General features: G+C 46.8%; 1 protein-coding gene across 2 annotated transcripts in view; it reads right to left on the reverse strand.

Annotated features, from left to right (window-relative positions):
• Nucleotides 1-26,034, reverse strand: part of LOC139749158 (ATP-sensitive inward rectifier potassium channel 12-like) — a 568,779-nt gene that overhangs the window by 201,322 nt on the left and 341,423 nt on the right. The gene's annotated exons all lie outside the window — the stretch shown is intronic.

A 26,034-nucleotide genomic window follows, 5' to 3' on the forward strand; every position in this document is an offset into this window, starting at 1 on the left:
ATCTGTTCTGGGTATGTTCTGCTACACCACTTTATGTTGTCAGTTCTTCACATGAACACTTCTATGACGGAGCAGCGGGAGTGTGCATGACTCTCCCTCAGCTGTTGCAGGCTCGTGCTGCCTCACGACACCTCACACTAACCACCAGGCCACATACTGGCTCGCCACCCCTCACACTGGCTCATCGCGCCTCATACTGGTTCACTACGCCTCACGCTGGGCAACCATGCATCATATTGGTCTACCGCGTCTGATAATGGTCCTCCATGCCTCACACTGATCTACCACGCCTGCCACTGGTCCACCACGCCTGCCACTGGTCCACTAGGCCTGACACTGGTCCACCACGCCTGCCACTGGTCCACTAGGCCTGACACTGGACCACCACGCCTGCCACTGGTCCACTAGGCCTGACACTGGACCACCACGCCTGCCACTAAGCTACAAGCTATCCTTCGTCACTTATCATGTTTACTTATGAAGTGATGACAGACAGGAAGTAAGCAGTGGGAGGAGGGGTGTGCGTGTGTGGTCAGCTCGGTCTCTGCCGCTAACTACTAGCACCACGATCGCCCTCCTGGGGTGAGGGGAACAGCTAGGGGAGGGAGGGAGAGTGACTCAGGGCCTCCAGCTGAGCGGGGCGGGGTAAGGGGGGGGGACACAAAGGACTGGGAGGAGAGAGCTTGTCCTGTGAACGTTAGTGGCGGCTGGTGACATGAAGGAACCTGAAGGAGAACTGACCCCGACTGTCTTAAACACAACGTGGAGGATTGGGAACATTTTGGCCATGTAGATCAGTAGGTGTGTGTGTGTGTGTGTGTGTGTGTGTGTGCCAGTGGGGGGGAGGCGGTTTGGGCGGAGCTAAACAGAGGGAGTCACTTGCGGTAGGGGAGGGAAGGGGGTGGAGGAGGAGCACAGAGTACAGAGAGCGGGAGGGTGGGACACCAGGCTGGTGCACGTGTATGCACACACGTCCAGCAGTAGTACTCCAACTGACCGTCGTGTTCACAGTCAGTTGATAAACACATCCGTCCAGGTCCTCACACACCATACCTGGCAACGTACGGAGGCACACTCCAGGTCCTCACACATCGTACCTGGCAACGTACGGAGGCACACTCCAGGTCCTCACACACCGTACCTGGCAACGTACGGAGGCACCCCCTCCAGCGTCTCACACACCACATCTGGCAACGTACGGAGGGACCCCTCCAGGTCCTCACACACCGAACCGTACCTGGCAACGTACGGAGGGACCCCTCCAGGTCCTCACACACCGTACCTGGCAACGTACGAAGGCACACTCCAGGTCCTCACACACCGTACCTGGCAACGTACGGAGGCACCCCCTCCAGCGTCTCACACACCACATCTGGCAACGTACGGAGGGACCCCTCCAGGTCCTCACACACCGTACCTGGCAACGTACGAAGGCACACTCCAGGTCCTCACACACCGTACCTGGCAACGTACGGAGGCACACTCCAGGTCCTCACACACCGTACCTGGCAACGTACGGAGGCACACTCCAGGTCCTCACACACCGTACCTGGCAACGTACAGAGGGACCCCTCTAGCGTCTCACACAACATACCTGGCAATGTACGGAGGCACCCCTCCAGTGCCTCACACACCATACCTGGCAATGTACGGAGGCACCCCTCCAGTGCCTCACACACCATATCTGGCAACGTGCGGAGACATACGTCTGGTGCCACATACTCCAAACATAGCAACGTACAGAGGCACCCCTCCAGTGCGTCATACACCATACCTGGCAACGTACGGAGGCATCCGTCCAGTGTCTCATGCACCATACCTGGCAACGTACGGTGCCTCACACACCATACCTGGCAACGTACAGAGGCACCCCTCCAGTGCGTCATACACCATAGCTGGCAACGTACGGAGGCATCCGTCCAGTGCCTCACACACCATACCTGGCAACGTACAGAGGCACCCCTCCAGTGCGTCATACACCACAGCTGGCAACGTACGGAGGCATCCGTCCAGTGCCTCACACACCATACCTGGCAACGTACGAAGGCACCCCTCCAGTACCTCACACACCATACCTGGCAATGTACGAAGGCACCCCTCCAGTACCTCACACACCATACCTGGCAACGTACAGAGGCACCCCTCCAGTGCGTCATACACCATAGCTGGCAACGTACGGAGGCATCCGTCCAGTGCCTCACACACCATACCTGGCAACGTACAGAGGCACCCCTCCAGTGCGTCATACACCACAGCTGGCAACGTACGGAGGCATCCGTCCAGTGCCTCACACACCATACCTGGCAACGTACGGAGGCACCCCTCCAGTACCTCACACACCATACCTGGCAATGTACGAAGGCACCCCTCCAGTACCTCACACACCATACCTGGCAATGTACGAAGGCACCCCTCCAGTACCTCACAGACCATACCTAGCAACGTACGGAGGCACCCTCTCAGTGCCTCACACACCATACCTGGCAACGTACAGAGGCACCCCTCCAGTGCGTCATACACCATACCTGGCAACGTACGGAGGCATCCGTCCAGTACCTCACAGACCATACCTAGCAACGTACGGAGGCACCCTCTCAGTGCCTCACACACTATTCTTTCCAAACGATTACAACAATATTGCATGGTGCGTGAAATCCCAATCCTATTATTATAATCCATTTGACGTAAATGTAAAGATAAAGATTCAGTAATTTTCTGTTTGGTTGAGTTTGGTGTATTAGTGATTAAATAGATATAAAAATTGCAGCAGAGAGAGAGAGAGAGAGAGAGAGAGAGAGAGAGAGAGAGAGAGAGAGAGAGAGAGAGAGAGAGAGAGAGAGAGAGAGAGAGGTCATATATAACATGAAGTTAGGTTTGCTGGGTTGAGGCTCCGCGTCAGGTTGCGACACCTGCAGGAGCTGGGCCAGGCAGCGTAACGGGGATTCCCGCACGCGACCCTGAGCGAAGATCAATACGGTAACCTGCAGGAGGGAGGCGCCCTTGTTGGGTGGTCACCGAGGGCGTCTTGACCACACTGACGACACACGTACCCAACATCACCAGGACTTCTTCAGGGACATTCAGACAACAGAGGTACTGACTACCTCAGTCCCTCATGATGTAACTCACTGGACCAGACACATTGGCATGTCAACCGACGTAGGCTGGCACAGTCATTGGCCACCCGCACGGTCGCTCACATTCATATGGACCAATCAGGTGGCAGTTGTGGGAGTCAAGCTTGCTGGCTCGTGGCGGCAACATGTCATGCTGGCTGAGGCGCGCACTGGCTCGTCACGACATGTCAACTTCCCACGCTCACACGCGCCACCACACTAACAACTGCACACATACGCACACATGTCATCTCTCACATGAAGATTAACACACACACACACACACACACACACACACACACCAACAAATGCAGACATACGCACACATGTCATCTCGCACATGAAGATTAACACACACACACACACACACACACACACACACACACACACACACACACACACACACACACACACATCAGGTGAACATGAAGATGATGGTGATGTCATGTGGGTAACAGGTCATCACTGACCTGAGGTGAGCATGAAGATGATGGTGATGTCATGTGGGTAACAGGTAATCACTGAGCTGAGGTGAGCATGAAGATGATGGTGATGTCATGTGGGTAACAGGTCATCACTGAGCTGAGGTGAGCATGAAGATGATGATGATGTCATGTGGGTAACAGGTCATCACTGAGCTGAGGTGAACATGAAGATGATGGTGATGTCATGTGGGTAACAGGTCATCACTGACCTGAGGTGAGCATGGAGATGATGGTGATGTCATGTGGGTAACAGGTCATCACTGAGCTGAGGTGAGCATGAAGATGATGATGATGTCATGTGGATAACAGGTCATCACTGAGCTGAGGTGAGCATGAAGATGATGGTGATGTCATGTGGGTAACAGGTCATCACTGACCTGAGGTGAGCATGAAGATGATGGTGATGTCATGTGGGTAACAGGTCATCACTGAGCTGAGGTGAGCATGAAGATGATGGTGATGTCATGTGGGTAACAGGTCACCACTGACCTAAGGTGAACATGAAGATGATGGTGATGTCATGTGGGTAACAGGTCATCACTGACCTGAGGTGAACATGAAGATGATGGTGATGTCATGTGGGTAACAGGTCATCACTGACCTGAGGTGAGCATGAAGATGATGGTGATGTCATGTGGGTAACAGGTCATCACTGAGCTGAGGTGAACATGAAGATGATGGTGATGTCATGTGGGTAACAGGTCATCACTGAGCTGAGGTGAACATGAAGATGATGGTGATGTCATGTGGGTAACAGGTCATCACTGAGCTGAGGTGAACATGAAGATGATGGTGATGTCATGTGGGTAACAGGTCATCACTGACCTGAGGTGAGCATGAAGATGATGGTGATGTCATGTGGGTAACAGGTCATCACTGAGCTGAGGTGAGCATGAAGATGATGTTGATGTCATGTGGGTAACAGGTCATCACTGACCTAAGGTGAACATGAAGATGATGGTGATGTCATGTGGGTAACAGGTCATCACTGACCTGAGGTGAACATGAAGATGATGGTGATGTCATGTGGGTAACAGGTCATCACTGAGCTGAGGTGAGCATGAAGATGATGGTGATGTCATGTGGGTAACAGGTCACCACTGACCTAAGGTGAACATGAAGATGATGGTGATGTCATGTGGGTAACAGGTCATCACTGAGCTGAGGTGAGCATGAAGATGATGGTGATGTAATGTGGGTAACAGGTCACCACTGACCTAAGGTGAACATGAAGATGATGGTGATGTAATGTGGGTAACAGGTCATCACTGACCTGAGGTGAGCATGAAGATGATGGTGATGTCATGTGGGTAACAGGTCATCACTGACCTGAGGTGAGCATGAAGATGATGGTGATGTCATGTGGGTAACAGGTCATCACTGAGCTGAGGTGAACATGAAGATGATGGTGATGTCACGTGGGTAACAGGTCATCACTGACCTGAGGTGAACATGAAGATGATGGTGATGTCATGTGGGTAACAGGTCATCACTGAGCTGAGGTGAGCATGAAGATGATGGTGATGTCATGTGGGTAACAGGTCATCACTGAGCTGAGGTGAACATGAAGATGATGGTGATGTCGAGGGAGAAGTATCGTGAGACGTGTAGCCAGGGCTACCAACACTTCTTTCCCCGGCAGACGTTGGTAACACTACACCTGGCCGACCCTTCCTCATACAACAGTGAAATGAAGCGTTTCAGCGATCACAACACTTGTACGAGCAACTCTGCAGGTAAGTACGAGCACCGAGGTAGGAGGCTTGAAGTACGAGCAGCGAGGTAGGAGGCTTGAAGTACGAGCAGCGAGGTAGGAGGCATGAAGTGTGAGCCGTGAAGGACGAGGCGCGAAGACGGCCCATTACCCATACAAGAAGCAGTGTTTCAAGCAGGATAACATCGGACCAGCGGTGGTAGTACTGCAGAGTGGGAGATGTACCTGGGTGGCTGTGACAACAAAGACGTTAACCCCTTCCCTCGTGCACATCAAGTGACCAGTGAGGAAGTCAACCACCACATCAACAACCATCCCGCCAGCAACCACCACATCAACAACCATCCCGCCAGCAACCACCACATCAACAACCACTCCGCCAGCAACCACCACATCAACAACCATCCCGCCAGCAACCACCACATCAACAACCACTCCGCCAGCAACCATCACATCAACAACCACCCCGCCAGCAACCACCACATCAACAACCACTCCGCCAGCAACCACCACATCAACAACCATCCCGCCAGCAACCACCACATCAACAACCACTCCGCCAGCAACCACCACATCAACAACCACCCCGCCAGCAACCACCACATCAACAACCACTCCGCCAGCAACCACCACATCAACAACCACTCCGCCAGCAACCACCACATTACCAACCACCCCGCCAAGAACCACCACATCAACAACCACCCCGCCAGCAACCACCACATCAACAACCACTCCGCCAGCAACCACCACATCAACAACCACTCCGCCAACAACCACCACATCAACAACCATCCCGCCAGCAACCACCACATCAACAACCACCCCGCCAGCAACCATCACATCAACAACCACTCCGCCAGCAACCACCACATCAACAACCACCCCGCCAGCAACCACCACATCAACAACCACTCCGCCAGCAACCACCACATCAACAACCACTCCGCCAGCAACCACCACATTACCAACCACCCCGCCAAGAACCACCATATCAACAACCACCCCGCCAGCAACCACCACATCAACAACCACTCCGCCAGCAACCACCACATCAACAACCACTCCGCCAACAACCACCACATCAACAACCATCCCGCCAGCAACCACCACATCAACAACCACCCCGCCAGCAACCATCACATCAACAACCACCCCGCCAGCAACCACCACATCAACAACCACCCCGCCAGCAACCACCACATCAACAACCACTCCGCCAGCAACCATCACATCAACAACCACCCCGCCAGCAACCACCACATTACCAACCACCCCGCCAACAACCACCACATCAACAACCACCCCGCCAGCAACCACCACATCAACAACCACTCCGCCAACAACCACCACATTACCAACCACCCCGCCAGCAACCACCACATCAACAACCACCCCGCCAGCAACCACCACATCAACAACCATCCCGCTAGCAACCACCACATCAACAACCACTCCGCCAGCAACCACCACATTACCAACCACCCCGCCAGCAACCACCACATCAACAACCACCCCGCCAGCAACCACCACATCAACAACCACTCCGCCAGCAACCACCACATCAACAACCACTCCGCCAACAACCACCACATCAACAACCACCCCGCCAGCAACCACCACATCAACAACCACCCCGCCAGCAACCACCACATCAACAACCACCCCGCCAGCAACCACCACATCAACAACCACTCCGCCAGCAACCACCACATCAACAACCACTCCGCCAGCAACCACCACATCAACAACCATCCCGCCAGCAACCACGACATCAACAACCACCCCGCCAGCAACCATCACATCAACAACCACCCCGCCAGCAACCACCACATCAACAACCACCCCGCCAGCAACCACCACATCAACAACCACCCCGCCAGCAACCACCACATCAACAACCACCCCGCCAGCAACCACCACATTACCAACCATCCCGCCAACAACCACCACATCAACAACCACCCCGCCAGCAACCACCACATCAACAACCACTCCGCCAACAACCACCACATTACCAACCACCCCGCCAGCAACCACCACATCAACAACCACCCCGCCAGCAACCACCACATCAACAACCACTCCGTCAGCAACCACCACATCAACAACCACTCCGCCAGCAACCACCACATCAACAACCACTCCGCCAGCAACCACCACATCAACAACCACCCCGCCAGCAACCACCACATCAACAACCACTCCGCCAGCAACCACCACATCAACAACCACTCCGCCAGCAACCACCACATCAACAACCATCCCGCCAGCAACCACCACATCAACAACCACTCCGCCAGCAACCACCACATCAACAACCACTCCGCCAACAACCACCACATCAACAACCACCCCGCCAGCAACCACCACATCAACAACCACCCCGCCAGCAACCACCACATCAACAACCACTCCGCCAACAACCACCACATCAACAACCACCCCGCCAGCAACCACCACATCAACAACCACCCCGCCAGCAACCGCCACATCAACAACCACTCCGCCAGCAACCACCACATCAACAACCACTCCGCCAGCAACCACCACATCAACAACCACCCCGCCAACAACCACCACATCAACAACCACCCCGCCAGCAACCACCACATCAACAACCACCCCGCCAGCAAAAACCACATTAACAACCACTCCGTCAGCAACCACCACATCAACAACCACTCCGCCAGCAACCACCACATCAACAACCACTCCACCAGCAACCACCACATCAACAACCACCCCGCCAGCAACCACCACATCAACAACCACTCCGCCAGCAACCACCACATCAACAACCACTCCGCCAACAACCACCACATTACCAACAACCCCGCCAGCAACCACCACATCAACAACCACCCCGCCAGCAACCACCACATCAACAACCACTCCGTCAGCAACCACCACATCAACAACCACTCCGCCAGCAACCACCACATCAACAACCACTCCGCCAACAACCACCACATCAACAACCACCCCGCCAGCAACCACCACATCAACAACCACCCCGCCAGCAACCACCACATCAACAACCACTCCGTCAGCAACCACCACATCAACAACCACTCCGCCAGCAACCACCACATCAACAACCACTCCGCCAGCAACCACCACATCAACAACCACCCCGCCAGCAACCACCACATCAACAACCACCCCGCCAGCAACCACCACATCAACAACCATCCCGTCAGCAACCACCACATCAACAACCACTCCGCCAGCAACCACCACATCAACAACCACTCCGCCAGCAACCACCACATCAACAACCACCCCGCCAGCAACCACCACATTACCAACCACCCCGCCAGCAACCATCACAACAACAACCACCCCGCCAGCAACCACCACATCAACAACCACCCCGCCAACAACCACCACATCAACAACCACTCCGCCAGCAACCACCACATCAACAACCACTCAGCCAGCAACCACCACATCAACAACCACTCCGCCAACAACCACCACACCTCCCTCCCTCCCTCCCCCCCAGTAAGGGTAGGAGTAATTACGCTTTAAAATTTATATTACGATTACAATTACAATTAATTTTCATTTTCTTAAATTACAATTACGATTGCAAACATTTTTAGGAATAACGATTGCGTTACAATTACAATTACCACAAAGCAATATCAATTATCATTACAATTATAACTACAATTTCCCAAATTTAGAAAAAAAAATGATTTTGGTTAATAAGAATTATACCGCTATCGCTACCGTCATCATATATTGGACCAGTACCGATACCGTCATCATATATTGGACCAGTTCCCATACCGTCTTCATATATTGGACCAGTACCCATACCGTCATTACATATTGAACCAGTGCCGATACCATCATTACATATTGGACCAGTGCCGATACCGTCATTACATATTGGACCAGTACCGATACCGTCATTATATATTGGACCAGTGCCGATACCATTATTACATATTGGACCAGTGCCGATACCGCCATTGCATATTGGACCAGTACCGATACCATCATTACATACTGGACCAGTGCCGATACCATCATTGCATATTGGACCAGTGCCGATACCATTATTACATATTGGACCAGTACCGATACCGTCATTTCATATTGGACCAGTACCGATACCATCATTACATATTGGACCAGTGCCGATTCCATTATTACATATTGGAATAGTACCGATACCGTCATTACATATTGGACCAGTACCGATACCATCATTACATACTGGACCAGTGCCGATACCATCATTGCATATTGGACCAGTGCCGATACCATTATTACATATTGGACCAGTACCGATACCGTCATTTCATATTGGACCAGTACCGATACCATCATTACATATAGGACCAGTGCCGATACCGTCATTATATATTGGACCAGTACCGATACCATCATTACATACTGGACCAGTGCCGATACCATCATTGCATATTGGACCAGTGCCGATACCGCCATTGCATATTGGACCAGTACCGATACCGTCATTTCATATTGGACCAGTACCGATACCATCATTACATATTGGACCAGTGCCGATTCCATTATTACATATTGGAACAGTACCGATACCGTCATTACATATTGGACCAGTACCGATACCATCATTACATACTGGACCAGTGCCGATACCATCATTGCATATTGGACCAGTGCCGATACCATTATTACATATTGGACCAGTACCGATACCGTCATTTCATATTGGACCAGTACCGATACCGTCATTACATGTTGGACCAGTACCGATACCGTCATTACATATTGGACCAGTACCGATACCATCATTACATACTGGAACAATGCCGATACCATCATTGCATATTGGACCAGTGCCGATACCATTATTACATATTGGACCAGTACCGATACCGTCATTTCATATTGGACCAGTACCGATACCATCATTACATATTGGACCAGTGCCGATTCCATTATTACATATTGGAACAGTACCGATACCGTCATTACATATTGGACCAGTACCGATACCATCATTACATACTGGACCAGTGCCGATACCATCATTGCATATTGGACCAGTGCCGATACCATTATTACATATTGGACCAGTACCGATACCGTCATTTCATATTGGACCAGTACCGATACCATCATTACATATAGGACCAGTGCCGATACCGTCATTATATATTGGACCAGTACCGATACCGTCATTATATATTGGACCAGTGCCGATACCGTCATTACATATTGGACCAGTGCCGATACCATTATTACATATTGGACCAGTACCGATACCGTCATTACATGTTGGACCAGTACCGATACCGTCATTACATATTGGACCAGTACCGATACCATCATTACATACTGGAACAATGCCGATACCATCATTGCATATTGGACCAGTGCCGATACCATTATTACATATTGGACCAGTACCGATACCGTCATTTCATATTGGACCAGTACCGATACCATCATTACATATTGGACCAGTGCCGATTCCATTATTACATATTGGAACAGTACCGATACCGTCATTACATATTGGACCAGTACCGATACCATCATTACATACTGGACCAGTGCCGATACCATCATTGCATATTGGACCAGTGCCGATACCATTATTACATATTGGACCAGTACCGATACCGTCATTTCATATTGGACCAGTACCGATACCATCATTACATATAGGACCAGTGCCGATACCGTCATTATATATTGGACCAGTACCGATACCGTCATTATATATTGGACCAGTGCCGATACCGTCATTACATATTGGACCAGTGCCGATACCATTATTACATATTGGACCAGTGCCGATACCGTCATTACATATTGGACCAGTACCGATACCGTCATTATATATTGGACCAGTGCCGATACCATCATTACATATAGGACCAGTACCGATACTGTCATTATATATTGGACCAGTACCGATACGTCATTATATATTGGACCAGTGCCGATACCATCATTACATATAGGACCAGTACCGATACCGTCATTATATATTGGACCAATACCGATACCGTCATTATATATTGGACCAGTACCGATACCGTCATTATATATTGGACCAGTACCGATACCGTCATTATATATTGGACCAGTACCGCTACCGTCATTATATATTGGACCAGTACCGATACCGTCATTATATATTGGACCAGTACCGATACCGTCATTATATATTAGACCAGTACCGATACCGTCATTATATATTGGACCAGTACCGATACCGTACTGGTACCATTTGTCCACCTTTGTATTCACAAGGTTACCAGTACCACTTTCCTCTACAATTCCTTTACAATTAAATTACAGTATTTCAATATATGTAATTGATTATGATTTCAATTAATTACTTCAATAATATCTTCAATTACACAGTTACAATTACAATGTTTCTGTAATCAATTTCGTTTCAACTGAATTACAATCATAATTACCCCAACCCTGCTTCCAGCATAACTTGACGCTCTATCTTCCCCGAACACACGAAAACAATATCAAGTACATATGTGCCATCGAAGATTGGAAATCACATGACGAACCTCACGCGAAGATCTTCCCATGAGTTAACTACACTGCTACCCGCCATAACTACACTGCTACCCGCCATAACTACACTGCTACCCGCCATAACTACACTGCTACCCGCCATAACTACACTACTACCCGCCATAACTACACTGCTACCCGCCATAACTACACTGCTACCCGCCATAACTATACTGCTACCCGCCATAACTATACTGCTACCCGCCATAACTACACTACTACCCGCCATAACTACACTGCTACCCGCCATAACTATACTGCTATACCACCTTCATTAATGGACCACCCTCAGTGATGGACCACCCTCAATGATGGATCACCCTCAATGATGGATCACCCTCATTGATGGATCACCCTCAGTGATGGACCACCCTCACCGATGGACCACCCTCAGTGATGGATTACCCTCAGTGATGGACCACCCTCAGTGATGGATTACCCTCAATGATGGACCACCCTCAATGATGGACTACCCTCAGTGATGGATTACCCTCAGTGATGGACCACCCTCAATGATGGATCATCCTCAGTGATGGATTACCCTCAGTGAAGGACCACCCTCAGTGATGGATCACCCTCAGTGATGGATCACACTCAGTGATGGATTACCCTCAGTGATGGACCACGCTCAGTGATGGATCACCCTCAGTGATGGACCACCCTCAATGATGGATCACCCTCAGTGATGTATTACCCTCAGTGATGGACCACGCTCAGTGATGGATGACCCTCAGTGATGGATTACCCTCAGTGATGGACCACGCTCAGTGATGGATCACCCTCAGTGATGGATCACCCTCAGTGAAGGATCACCCTCAGTGATGGACCACCCTCAGTGATGGACCACCCTTAGTGATGGATGACCCTCAGTGAAGGACCACCCTCAGTGATGGATTACCCTCAGTTATGGATCACCCTCAGTGATGGACCACCCTCAGAGATGTATTACCCTCAGTGATGGACCACCCTCAGTGATGGACCACCCTCAGTGATGGACCACCCTCAGTAATGGACCACCCTCAGTGATGGACCACCCTCAGTGATGGACCACCCTCAGTGATGGATTAACCTCAGTGATGGACCACCCTCAGTGATGGACCACCCTCAGTGATGGACTACCCTCAGTGATGGATTACCCTCAGTGATGGATCACCCTCAGTGATGGACCACCCTCAGTGATGGATTACCCTCAGTGATGGACCACACTCAGTGATGGATTACCCTCAGTGATGGATCACCCTCAATGATGGATCACTCTCAGTGATGGACCACCACCCTCAGTGAAGGACCACCCTCAGTGAAGGACCACCCTCAGTGATGGACCACCCTCAGTGAAGGACCACCCTCAGTGATGGATCGTCCTCAATGATGGATCATTCTCAGTGAGTGACCACCTTTAGTGATGGATCATTCTCAGTGATGGACCACCCTCAGTGATGGATTACCCTCAGCGATGGATCACCCTTAGTGAAGGACCACCCTTAGTGATGGATCACTCTCAGTGATGGACCACCCTCAGTGATGGACCACCCTCAGTGATGGATCACCCTCAGTGATGGACCACCCTCAGTGATGGACCACGCTCAGTGATGGACCACCCTCAGTAATGGATCACCCTCAGTGAAGGGCCACCCTCAGTGATGGATTACCCTCAGTGATGGATCACCCTCAGTGAAGGACCACCCTAAGTGATGGACCACGCTCAGTGAAGGACCACCCTAAGTGATGGATCACCCTCAGTGATGGACCACCCTCAGTGATGGACCACCCTCAGTGATGGATCACCCTCAGTGATGGACCACCCTCAGTGATGGACCACCCTCAGTGATGTACCACCCTCGGTAATGGATCACCCTCAGTGAAGGACCACCCTCAGCTATGGATCACTCTCAGTGATGGACCACCTTCAGTGATGGATCACCCTCAGTGAAGGATCATCGTCAGTGATGGATTACCCTCAGTGATGGACCACCCTCAGTGATGGACCACACTCAGTGATGGATTACCCTCAGTGATGGACCACCCTCAGTGATGGACCACACTCAGTGATGGATTACCCTCAGTGATGGACTACACTCAGTGATGGATTACCCTCAGTGATGGATCACCCTCAATGATGGATCACTCTCAGTGATGGACCACCACCCTCAGTGATGGACCACCCTCAGTGATGGACCACCCTCAGTGATGGATCATTCTCAATGATGGATCATTCTCAATGATGGACCACCCTCAGTGATGGATCACCCTCAGTGATGGACCTCCCTCAGTGATGGATCATTCTCAATGATGGATCACCCTCAGTGATGGATCACCCTCAGTGATGGACCACCCTCAGTGATGGATCACCCTCAGTGATGGACCACCCTCAGTGATGGATCACCCTCAGTGATGGACCACCCTCAGTGATGGACCACCCTCAGTGATGGATCATTCTCAATGATGGATCATTCTCAGTGATGGACCACCCTCAGTGATGGATCACCCTCAGTGATGGATCACCCTCAGTGATGGACCACCCTCAGTGATGGACAACCCTCAGTGATGGATTACCCTCAGTGATGGACCACCCTCAGTGATGGATCACCCTCAGTGATGGACCACCCTCAGTGATGGATCACCCTCAGTGATGGATCACCCTCAGTGATGGATCATTCTCAATGATGGATCATTCTCAGTGATGGATCATTCTCAGTGATGGACCACCCTCAGTGATGGACCACCCTCAGTGATGGACAACCCTCAGTGATGGACCACCCTCAGTGATGGATCATTCTCAATGATGGACCTCCCTCAGTGATGGATCACCCTCAATGATGGATCATTCTCAATGATGGACCACCCTCAATGATGGATTACCCTCAGTGATGGACCACCCTCAGTGATGGATCACCCTCAGTGATGGATCACCCTCAGTGATGGACCACCCTCAGTGATGGACAACCCTCAGTGATGGATTACCCTCAGTGATGGACCACCCTCAGTGATGGATCACCCTCAGTGATGGATCACCCTCAGTGATGGATCATTCTCAATGATGGATCATTCTCAATGATGGATCATTCTCAGTGATGGACCACCCTCAGTGATGGACCACCCTCAGTGATGGACCACCCTAAGTGATGGATTACCCTCAGTGATGGACCACCCTCAGTGATGGATCACCCTCAGTGATGGACCACCCAGTGATGGATCATTCTCAATGATGGATCATTCTCAATGATGGATCATTCTCAGTGATGGACCACCCTCAGTGATGGACAACCCTCAGTGATGGATTACCCTCAGTGATGGACCACCCTCAGTGATGGATCACCCTCTGTGATGGACCACCCTCAGTGATGGACCACCCTCAGTGATGGATCATTCTCAATGATGGATCATTCTCAGTGATGGACCACCCTCAGTGATGGACTACCCTCAGTGATGGATCATTCTCAATGATGGATCATTCTCAGTGATGGATCACCCTCAGTGATGGATCACCCTCAGTGATGGACCACCCTCAGTGATGGATCATTCTCAATGATGGATCATTCTCAGTGATGGACCACCCTCAGTGATGGATCATTCTCAGTGATGGATCATTCTCAGTGATGGACCACCCTCAATGATTGACCACCCTTTGTGATGGATCATTCTCAATGATGGATTATTCTCAGTGATGGATCACCCTCAGTGATGGATCACCCTCAGTGATGGACCACCCTCAGTGATGGATCACCCTTAGTGATGGATCATTCTCAGTGATGATTCACCCTCAATGATTGACCACCCTTTGTGATGGATCATTCTCAATGATGGATTATTCTCAGTGATGGATCACCCTCAGTGATGGATCACCCTCAATGATGGACCTCCCTCAGTGATGGATCATTCTCAATGATGGATCATTCTCAGTGATGGACCACCCTCAGTGATGGACCACCCACAGTGATGGATCACCCTCAATGATGGATCATTCTCAGTGGTGGACCACACTCAGTGATGGATTACCTTCAATGATGGATCACCCTCAGTGTTGAACCAGCTCACTGATGAATCACCCTCAGTGATGGATCACCTTCAATGATGGATCACCCTCGTGTTGTACCAGCTCAGTGATGGATCACCCTCAATGATGGACCACCCTTAGTGATGGATCACCCTCAATGATGGATCACCCTCAATGATGGATCACCCTCAATGATGGATCACCCTCAATGATGGATCACCCTTAGTGATGGATCACCCTCAATGATGGATCACCCTCAATGATGGATCACCCTCAATGATGGACCACCCTTAGTGATGGATCACCCTCAATGATGGATCACCCTCAATGATGGATCACCCTCAATGATGGATCACCCTCAGTGACGGATCAACCTCAATGATGGATCATTCTCAGTGATGGATCACCCTCAATGATGGATCACCCTCAATGATGGATCACCCTCAATGATGGATCACCCTCAGTGATGGATCACGCTCAATGTTGGAATAGCCTCAAAAATGAACTAGTTTAAATGTGAGATTATCATGATCACTTGGCACATGAGACAATGATATATTTCGTCATGATGATAATATGGACAGTTGAAGCAAGACGACACAGGGAAAGTGTAATGATGTAAGAACAAATATTGGTTCTACGTACAAATGAAAACCTTCAATATTCAGAAACCTCACTCTCCTCAAACCATATCATACACTCGCATCCACAGGCATGGTTTACAAACTTCGTTTTTGTATACAAACTTCCAAACTAAACAAAGTTTTTGACTTAGAAAACCTCATTATTTACAAATGCTCGACTTGCAAACTTCATTAGGTACAGATCTCTTCACCTACAAATGTAACCATTTAGAAACCTCATCATTAACATATTTTTTTCTTAAACTTCATTAACAACAAACATCATCATGTACAAGCTTATGTACAGTTAACTCATGTAAGCTCATGTACAGTTAACAAACCTAATTATTTACAAATCCCAGAGCCAACAAAGTTCATGACTTGCAAGCATCATCATCATCATGGGCATAACTCATGAATCATAAGTTAAATAATGAGGAACGTTTAAGATGTAGTCCCTGACATCAAAGTACAAAACCTATCATTAACGGTTGGAAACGCCTATCATCAATAAAGGTCATGATTTACAAAATCCATCAACTTAAGCTCATGATTTACAGATCCCACCATCAAACTTTGTGATTTACAAATCCTATAATTAACAAAAGTTGTTGTTTATAACACCAATATCAATAAAGCTCATTATTTACAAATCAATCCCATCATCAACAAAATTCATGGCTTATGAACTTCATTATCAACAAACCATGATCATCAAACTCCATCATCAACAAACCATGATCATCAAACTTCATCATCAACAAACCATGATCATCAAACTTCATCATCAACAAACCATGATCATCAAACTCCATCATCAACAAACCATGATCATCAAACTCCATCATCATCAAACCATGATCATCAAACTCCATCATCAACAAACCATGATCATCAAACTCCATCATCAACAAACCATGATCATCAAACTCCATCATCAACAAACCATGATCATCAAACTCCATCATCAACAAACCATGATCATCAAACTCCATCATCAACAAACCATGATCATCAAACTCCATCATCAACAAACCATGATCATCAAACTTCATCATCAACAAACCATGATCATCAAACTCCATCATCATCAAACCATGATCATCAAACTCCATCATCAACAAACCATGATCATCAAACTCCATCATCATCAAACCATGATCATCAAACTCCATCATCAACAAACCATGATCATCAAACTCCATCATCAACAAACCATGATCATCAAACTTCATCATCAACAAACCATGATCATCAAACTCCATCATCATCAAACCATGATCATCAAACTCCATCATCAACAAACCATGATCATCAAACTCCATCATCAACAAACCATGATCATCAAACTCCATCATCAACAAACCATGATCATCAAACTCCATCATCAACAAACCATGATCATCAAACTCCATCATCAACAAACCATGATCATCAAACTCCATCATCAACAAACCATGATCATCAAACTCCATCATCAACAAACCATGATTATCAAACTCCATCATCAACAAACCATGATCATCAAACTCCATCATCAACAAACCATGATCATCAAACTCCATCATCAACAAACCATGATCATCAAACTCCATCATCAACAAACCATGATCATCAAACTCCATCATCAACAACCCATGATCATCAAACTTCATCATCAACAAACCATGATTATCAAACTTCATCATCAACAAACCATGATCATCAAACTCCATCATCAACAAACCATGATCATCAAACTCCATCATCAACAAACCATGATCATCAAACTCCATCATCAACAAACCATGATCATCAAACTCCATCATCAACAAACCATGATCATCAAACTTCATCATCAACAAACCATGATCATCAAACTCCATCATCAACAAACCATGATCATCAAACTCCATCATCAACAAACCATGATCATCAAACTTCATCATCAACAAACCATGATCATCAAACTCCATCATCAACAAACCATGATCATCAAACTCCATCATCAACAAACCATGATCATCAAACTCCATCATCAACAAACCATGATCATCAAACTCCATCATCAACAAACCATGATAATCAAACTCCATCATCAACAAACAATGATCATCAAACTTCATCATCAACAAACCATGATCATCAAACTTCATCATCAACAAACCATGATCATCAAACTTCATCATCAACAAACCATGATCATCAAACTCCAACATCAACAAACCATTATCATCAAACTCCATCATCAACAAACCATGATCATCAAACTCCATCATCAACAAACCATGATCATCAAACTTCATCATCAACAAAGAAATAATTTACAAAGCAGCCTACGAACAAAGGTCTACAAAACCCATGAACAAACTTGATCAGCTTACTAACATAACATATCTCCCCATCATAAACCTTCACCATCACAGACCTCCTTATAGCACAGACCTTCCCCAGCATGGACTTCCCCTCAACACAGACCTCCCGCCAGCACGGACCTCCACCTAGCATGGACTTCCCCCTCACTGTACAGACATCCCACCAGCACGGACCTCCCCAAGCACAGGTTTCCTGCAGACTTCTCCCCAGCCAGACAAAGCCAGGCATATTGATCACTGACGAGGCGTGACTCACTCCAGCCTGGCCAGAGACTGATGCCTTACGTAATAGTACTGAGGGAAGAGACCAGAGAGTAGGCTGGGAGGAGAGTACTGAGGGAACAGACCAGGGAGTAGGCTGGGAGGGGAGTGCTGAGGGAACAGACCAGGGAGTAGGCTGGGAGGAGAGTGCTGAGGGAACAGACCAGGGAGTAGGCTGGGAGGAGAGTACTGAGGGAAGAGACCAGGGAGTAGGCTGGGAGGAGAATACTGAGGGAATAGACCAGGGAGTAGGCTGGGAGGAGTGTACTGGAGGAACAGACCAGGGAGTAGGCTGGGAGGAGAGTACTGGGGGAACAGACCAAGGAGTAGGCTGGAATAACAACCCCCTCCCCCCTCATGTGCGCGAGGTAGCGCTAGGAAAAGACAACAAAGGCCTCATTCGTTCACATTCAGTCTCTAGCTGTCATGTGATAATGCACCGAAATCGCAGCTCCCTTTCCACATCCAGGCCCCACAGAACTTTCCATGGTTTATCCCAGACGCTTCACATGCCTTGGTTCCATCCATTGACAGCACGTCGACCCCGGTATACCACATCGTTGCAATTCACTCTATTCCTTGCACGCCTTTCACCCCCCCTGCATGTTCAGGCCCCGATCACTCAAAATCTTTTTCACTCCATCTTTCCACCTCCAGTTTGGTCTCCCACTTCTCTTCGTTCCCTCCACCTCTAACACATATATCCTCTTGGTTAAGCTTTCCTCACTCATTCTCTCCATGTGACCAAACCATTTCAAAACACCCTTTTCTGCTCTCTCAACCACACTCTTCTTATTACCACACATCTCTCTCACCCTATTATTACTTAATCGATCAAACCATCTCACACCACATATTGTCCTCAAACATATCATTTCCAGCACATCCACCCTCCTGCGCGCAACTCTATCCATAGCCCACGCCTCGCAACCATACAACTTTGTTGGGACCACTATTCCTTCAAACATACCCATTTTTGCTTTCCGAGATAATGTCCTCGACTACCACACATTCTTCAAACGCTCCCAGAACTTTCGCCCCCTCCCCCACACCATGATTCACTTCCGCTTCCATGGTTCCATCCGCTGCCAAATCCACTCCCAGATATCTAAAACATTTCACTTCCTCCAGTTTTTCTCCATTCAAACTTACCTTCCAGTTGACTTGTCCCTCAACTCTACTGTACCTAATAACTTTGCTCTTATTCACATTTACTCTCAGCTTTCTTTTTTTCACATACTTTACCAAACTCAGTCACCAGCTTCTGCAGTTTCTCATATGAATCAGCCACCAGCGCTGTATCATCAGCGAACAACAACTGACTCGCTTTCCAAGCTCTCTCATCCATAACAGACTGCATACTTGCCCCTCTTTCCAAAACTCTTGCATTCACCTCCCTAACAAACCCATCCATAAACGATCAAACAACCATGGAGACATCACACTCCCCTGCCGCAAACCTACATTCACTGAGAACCAATCAGTTTCCTCTCTTCCTACACGTACACATGCCTTACGTCCTCGATAAAAACTCTTCACTGCTTCTAACAACTTGCCTCCCACACCATATATTCTTAATACCTTCCACAGAGCATCTCTATCAACTATGTTATATGCCTTCTCCAGATCCATAAATGCTACAAACAAATCCATTTGCTTTTCTAAGTATTTCTCACATACATTCTTCAAAGCAAACATCCGATCCACACATCCTCTAACACTTCTGAAACCACACTGCTCTTCCCCAATCTGATGCTCTGTACATGCCTTCACCCTCTCAATCAATACCCTCCCATATGATTTCCCAGGAATACTCAACAAACTTATACCTCTGTAATTTGAGCACTCACTTTTATCCCCTTTGCCTTTGTACAATGGCACTATGCACGCATTCCGCCAATCCTCAGGCATCTCACCATGAGTCATACATACATTAAATAACATTACCAACCAGTCAACAATACAGTCACCCCCTTTTTTTTTAATTAATTCCACTGCAATACCATCCAAACCCGCTGCCTTGCCGGCTTTCATCTTCCGCAAAGCTTTTACTACCTCTTCTCTGTTTACCAAATCATTTCCTCTAGCTCTCTCACTTTGCACACAACCTCGAGCAAAACACCCTATATCTGCCACTCTATCATCAAACACATTCAACAAACCTTCAAAATACTCACTCCATCTTCTCACATCACCACTACTTGTTATCACCTTCCCATTAGCCCCTTTACTGAAGTTCCCATTGGTTCCCTAGATTTACGCACTTTATCTACCTCCTTCTAAAACATCTTTTTATTCTCCCTAAAATCTAATGATACTTACTCATCCCAACTCTCATTTGCCCTCTTTTTCACCTCTTGCACCTTTCTCTTGACCTCCTGCCTCTTTCTTTTTATATATCTCCCAGTCATTTACATTATTTGTCTGCAAAACTCGGCCACATGTCTCTCTCTTCTCTTTCACTAATAATTTTACTTCTTCATCCCACCACTCACTACCCTTTCTAATTTGCCCACCTCCCACGCTTCTTATGCCACAAGCATCTTTTGCGCAAGCCATCACTGCTTCCCTAAATACGTCCCATCCCATTACGTCCCTAGTTCTCATCTTTTTCCATTCTGTACTCAGTCTCTCTTGGTACTTCCTCACACAAGTCTCCTTCCCAAACTCACTTACTCTCACCACTCTTTTCACCCCAACGTTCTTCTTTTCTGAAAACCTCTACAAATCTTCACCTTCGCCTCCACAAGATCATGATCACACATCCCTCCAGTTGCACCTTTTAGCACATTAACATCAAAAAGGCTCTCTTTCGCGAGCCTATCAATTAACACGTAATCCAATAACGCTCTCTGGCCATCTCTCCTACTTACATACGTATACTTATGTATATCTCTCTTTTTAAACCAGGTATTCCCAATAACCAGTCCATTTTCAGTGCATACATCTACAAGCTCTTCACCATTTCCATTTACAACAATGAACACCCCATGTACACCAATTATTCCCTCAATTGCCACATTACTCACCTTTGCATTCAAATCACCCATCACTATAACCCGGTCTCGTGCATCAAAACTACCAACACACTCACTCAGCTGCTCCTAAAACACTTGCCTCTCATGATCTTTCTTCTCATGCCCAGGTGCATATGCACCAATAATCTCCGATCTCTCTCCATTCACTTTCAGTTTTACCCATATCAATCTAGTGTTTACTTTCTTACACCCTGTCACCTACTCCGACCACTCCTATTTCAGGAGTAGTGCTACTCCTTCCCTTGCTCTCGTCCTATCACTAACCCCTGACCTTACTCCCAAGACATTCCCAAACCACTCTTCCCCTTTTACCCTTGACCTTCGTTTCACTTAGAGCCAAAACATCCAGGTTCCTTTCCTCAAACATGCTACCTATCTCTCCTTTTTTCTCATCTTGGTTACATCCACACACATTTATATACCCTAATCTGAGCCTTTGGGGAGGATGAGCACTCCCCGCGTGACTCCTGTTGTTTCATCTGTTAGAAAGTTGAAATACAAGGAGGGGAGGGTTTCTAGGCCCCCGCTTCCGTTCCCTTTAGTCGCCTTCTACGACACGTGAGGAATGCGTGGGAAGTATTCTTTCTACCCTATCTCCAGGAATATCTTTCCTTGCGCTACGTCGCTAATGCGGGAGACAGCGACTAAGTATAATAAAATGATATATATATATATATATATATATATATATATATATATATATATATATATATATATATATATATATATATATATATATATATATATATCCCTGGGGATAGGGGAGAAAGAATACTTCCCACGTATTCCCTGCGTGTCGTAGAAGGCGACTAAAAGGGAAGGGAGCGGGAGGCTGGAAATCCTCCCCTCATTTTTTTTTTTTTTTCCAAAAGAAGAAACAGAGAAAGGGGCCAGGTGAGGATATTCCCTCAAAGGCCCAGTCCTCATCCTCTGTTCTTAACGCTACCTCGCTAATGCGGGAAATGGCGATTAGTATAAAAAAAAAAAATAATATATATATATATATATATATATATATATATATATATATATATATATATATATATATATATATATATATATATATATGTATATATATATATATATATATATATATATATATATATATATATATATATATATATATATATATATATATATATATATATATATATATATATACATACATATATATATATATATATATATATATATATATATATATATATATATATATATATATATATATATATATATATATATATATATATATATATATATATATATATATATATATATATATTATTAATTTTATATTTATTATGCTTTGTCGCTCTGTCCCTTGTTAGCGAGGTTGCGCAAGGAAACAGACGAAAGAATGGCCCAACCCATCCACATACACATTTATATACATACACGTCCACACACGCAAATATACCTACCTATGCATCTGAACGTATAAATATGTATACACACACAGACATATGCATATATACACATGTACATAATTCATACTGTCTGCCTTTATTCATTCCCATATATATATATATATATATATATATATATATATATATATATATATATATATATATATATATATATGTATATATTTATTTGTTTTGCTTTGTCGCTGTCTCCCGCGTTAGCGAGGTAGCGCAAGGAAACAGAAGAAAGAATGGCCCAACCCACCCACATACACATGTATATACATACACGTCCCACACACACAAATATACATACCTATACATCTCAATGTCCACACATGTATACACACACAGACATATACATATATACACATGTACATAATTCATACTGTCTGCCTTTATTTATTCCCATCGCCACATCGCCACACATGGAATAACAACCCCCTCCCCCTCATGTGTGCGAGGTAGCGCTAGGGAAAGACAACAAAGGCCCCATTCGTTCACACTCAGTCTCTAGCTGTCATGTAATAATGCACCGAAACCACAGCTCCCTTTCCACATCCAGGCCCCACACAACTTTCCATGGTTTACCACAGACGCTTCACATGCCCTGGTTCAATCCATTGACAGCACGTCGACCCCGGTATACCACATCGTTCCAATTCACTCTATTCCTTGCCCTCCTTTCACCCTCCTGCATGTTCAGGCCCCGATCACTCAAAATCTTTTTCACTCCATCTTTCCACCTCCAATTTGGTCTCCCACTTCTCCTCGTTCCCTCAGCCTCTGACACATATATCCTCTTGGTCAATCTTTCCTCACTCATTCTCTCCATGTAATCAAACCATTTCAAAACACCCTCTTCTGCTCTCTCAACCACACTCTTTTAATTTCCATACATTTCTCTTACCCTTACATTACTTACTCGATCAAAACCACCTCACACTACATAGTGTCCTCAAACATCTCATTTCCAGCACATCCACCCTCCTGCGCACAACTCTATCCATAGCCCACGCCTCGCAGCCATACAACATTGTTGGAACCACTATTCCTTCAAACATACCCACTTTTGCTTTCCGAGACAATGTTCTCGATTTCCAAACATTCTTCAAGGCTCTCAGAATTTTCGCCCCCTCCCCCACCCTATGATCCACTTCAGCTTCCATGGTTCCATCCGCTGACAGATCCACTCCCAGATATCTAAAACACTTACTTCCTCCAGTTTTTCTCCATTCAAGCTTACCTCCCAATTGACTTGACCCTCAACCCTACTGTACCTAATAACCTTGCTCTTATTCACATTTACTCTTAACTTTCTTCTTTCACACACTTTACCAAACTCAGTCACCAGCTTCTGCAGTTTCTCACATGAATCAGCCACCAGCGCTGTAACATCAGCGAACAACAACTGACTCACTTCCCAAGCTCTCTCATCCACAACAGACTGTATACTTGCCCCTCTTTCCAAAACTCTTGCACTCACCTCCCTAACAACCCCATCCATAAACAAATTAAACAACCATGGAGACATCACACACCCCTGCCGCAAACCTACATTCACTGAGAACCAATCACTTTCCTCTCTTGCTATATGTACACATGCCTTACATCCTCGATAAAAACTTTTCACTGCTTCTAACAACTTGCCTCCCACACCACATATTCTTAATACCTTCCACAGAGCATCTCTATCAACTCTATCATATGTCTTCTCCAGATCCATAAATGCTACATACACATCCATTTGCTTTTCTAAGTATTTCTCACACACATTCTTCAAAGCAAACACCTGATCCACACATCCTCTACCACTTCTGAAACCACACTGCTCTTCCCCAATCTGATGCTCTGTACATGCCTTCACCCTCTCAATCAATACCCTCCCATATAATTTCTCAGGAATACTCAACAAAAACTTATACCTCTGTAATTTGAGCACTCACTTTTATCCCCTTTGCCTTTGTACAATGGCACTATGTAAGCATTCCGCCAATCCTGAGGCACCTCACCATGAATCATACATACATTAAATAACCTTACCAACCAGTTACCCCCTTTTTTTAATAAATTCCACTATAATACCATCAAAGCCTGCTGCCTTGCCGGCTTTCATCTTCCGCAAAGCATTTACTACCTCTTCTCTGTTTACCAAATCATTTTCCCTAACCCTCTCACTTTGCACACACCTCGACCAAAACACCCTATATCTGCCACTCTATCATCAAACACATTCAAGAAACCTTCAAAATACTCACTCCATCTCCTTCTCACATCACCACTACTTGTTATCACCTCCCCATTAACCCCCTTCACCGAAGTTCCCATTTGCTCCCTTGTCTTACGAACTTTATTTACCTCCTTCCAAAACACCTTTTTATTTTCCCTAAAATTTAGTGATACTCTCTCACCCCAAGTCTCATTTGCCCTCTTTTTCACCTCTTGCACCTTTCTGTTGACCTCCTGCCTCTTTCTTTTATACATCTCCCACTCATTT

Source organism: Panulirus ornatus, chromosome 6 (genome assembly GCF_036320965.1).
Source record: "Panulirus ornatus isolate Po-2019 chromosome 6, ASM3632096v1, whole genome shotgun sequence".
Lineage (NCBI taxonomy): Eukaryota > Metazoa > Arthropoda > Malacostraca > Decapoda > Palinuridae > Panulirus > Panulirus ornatus.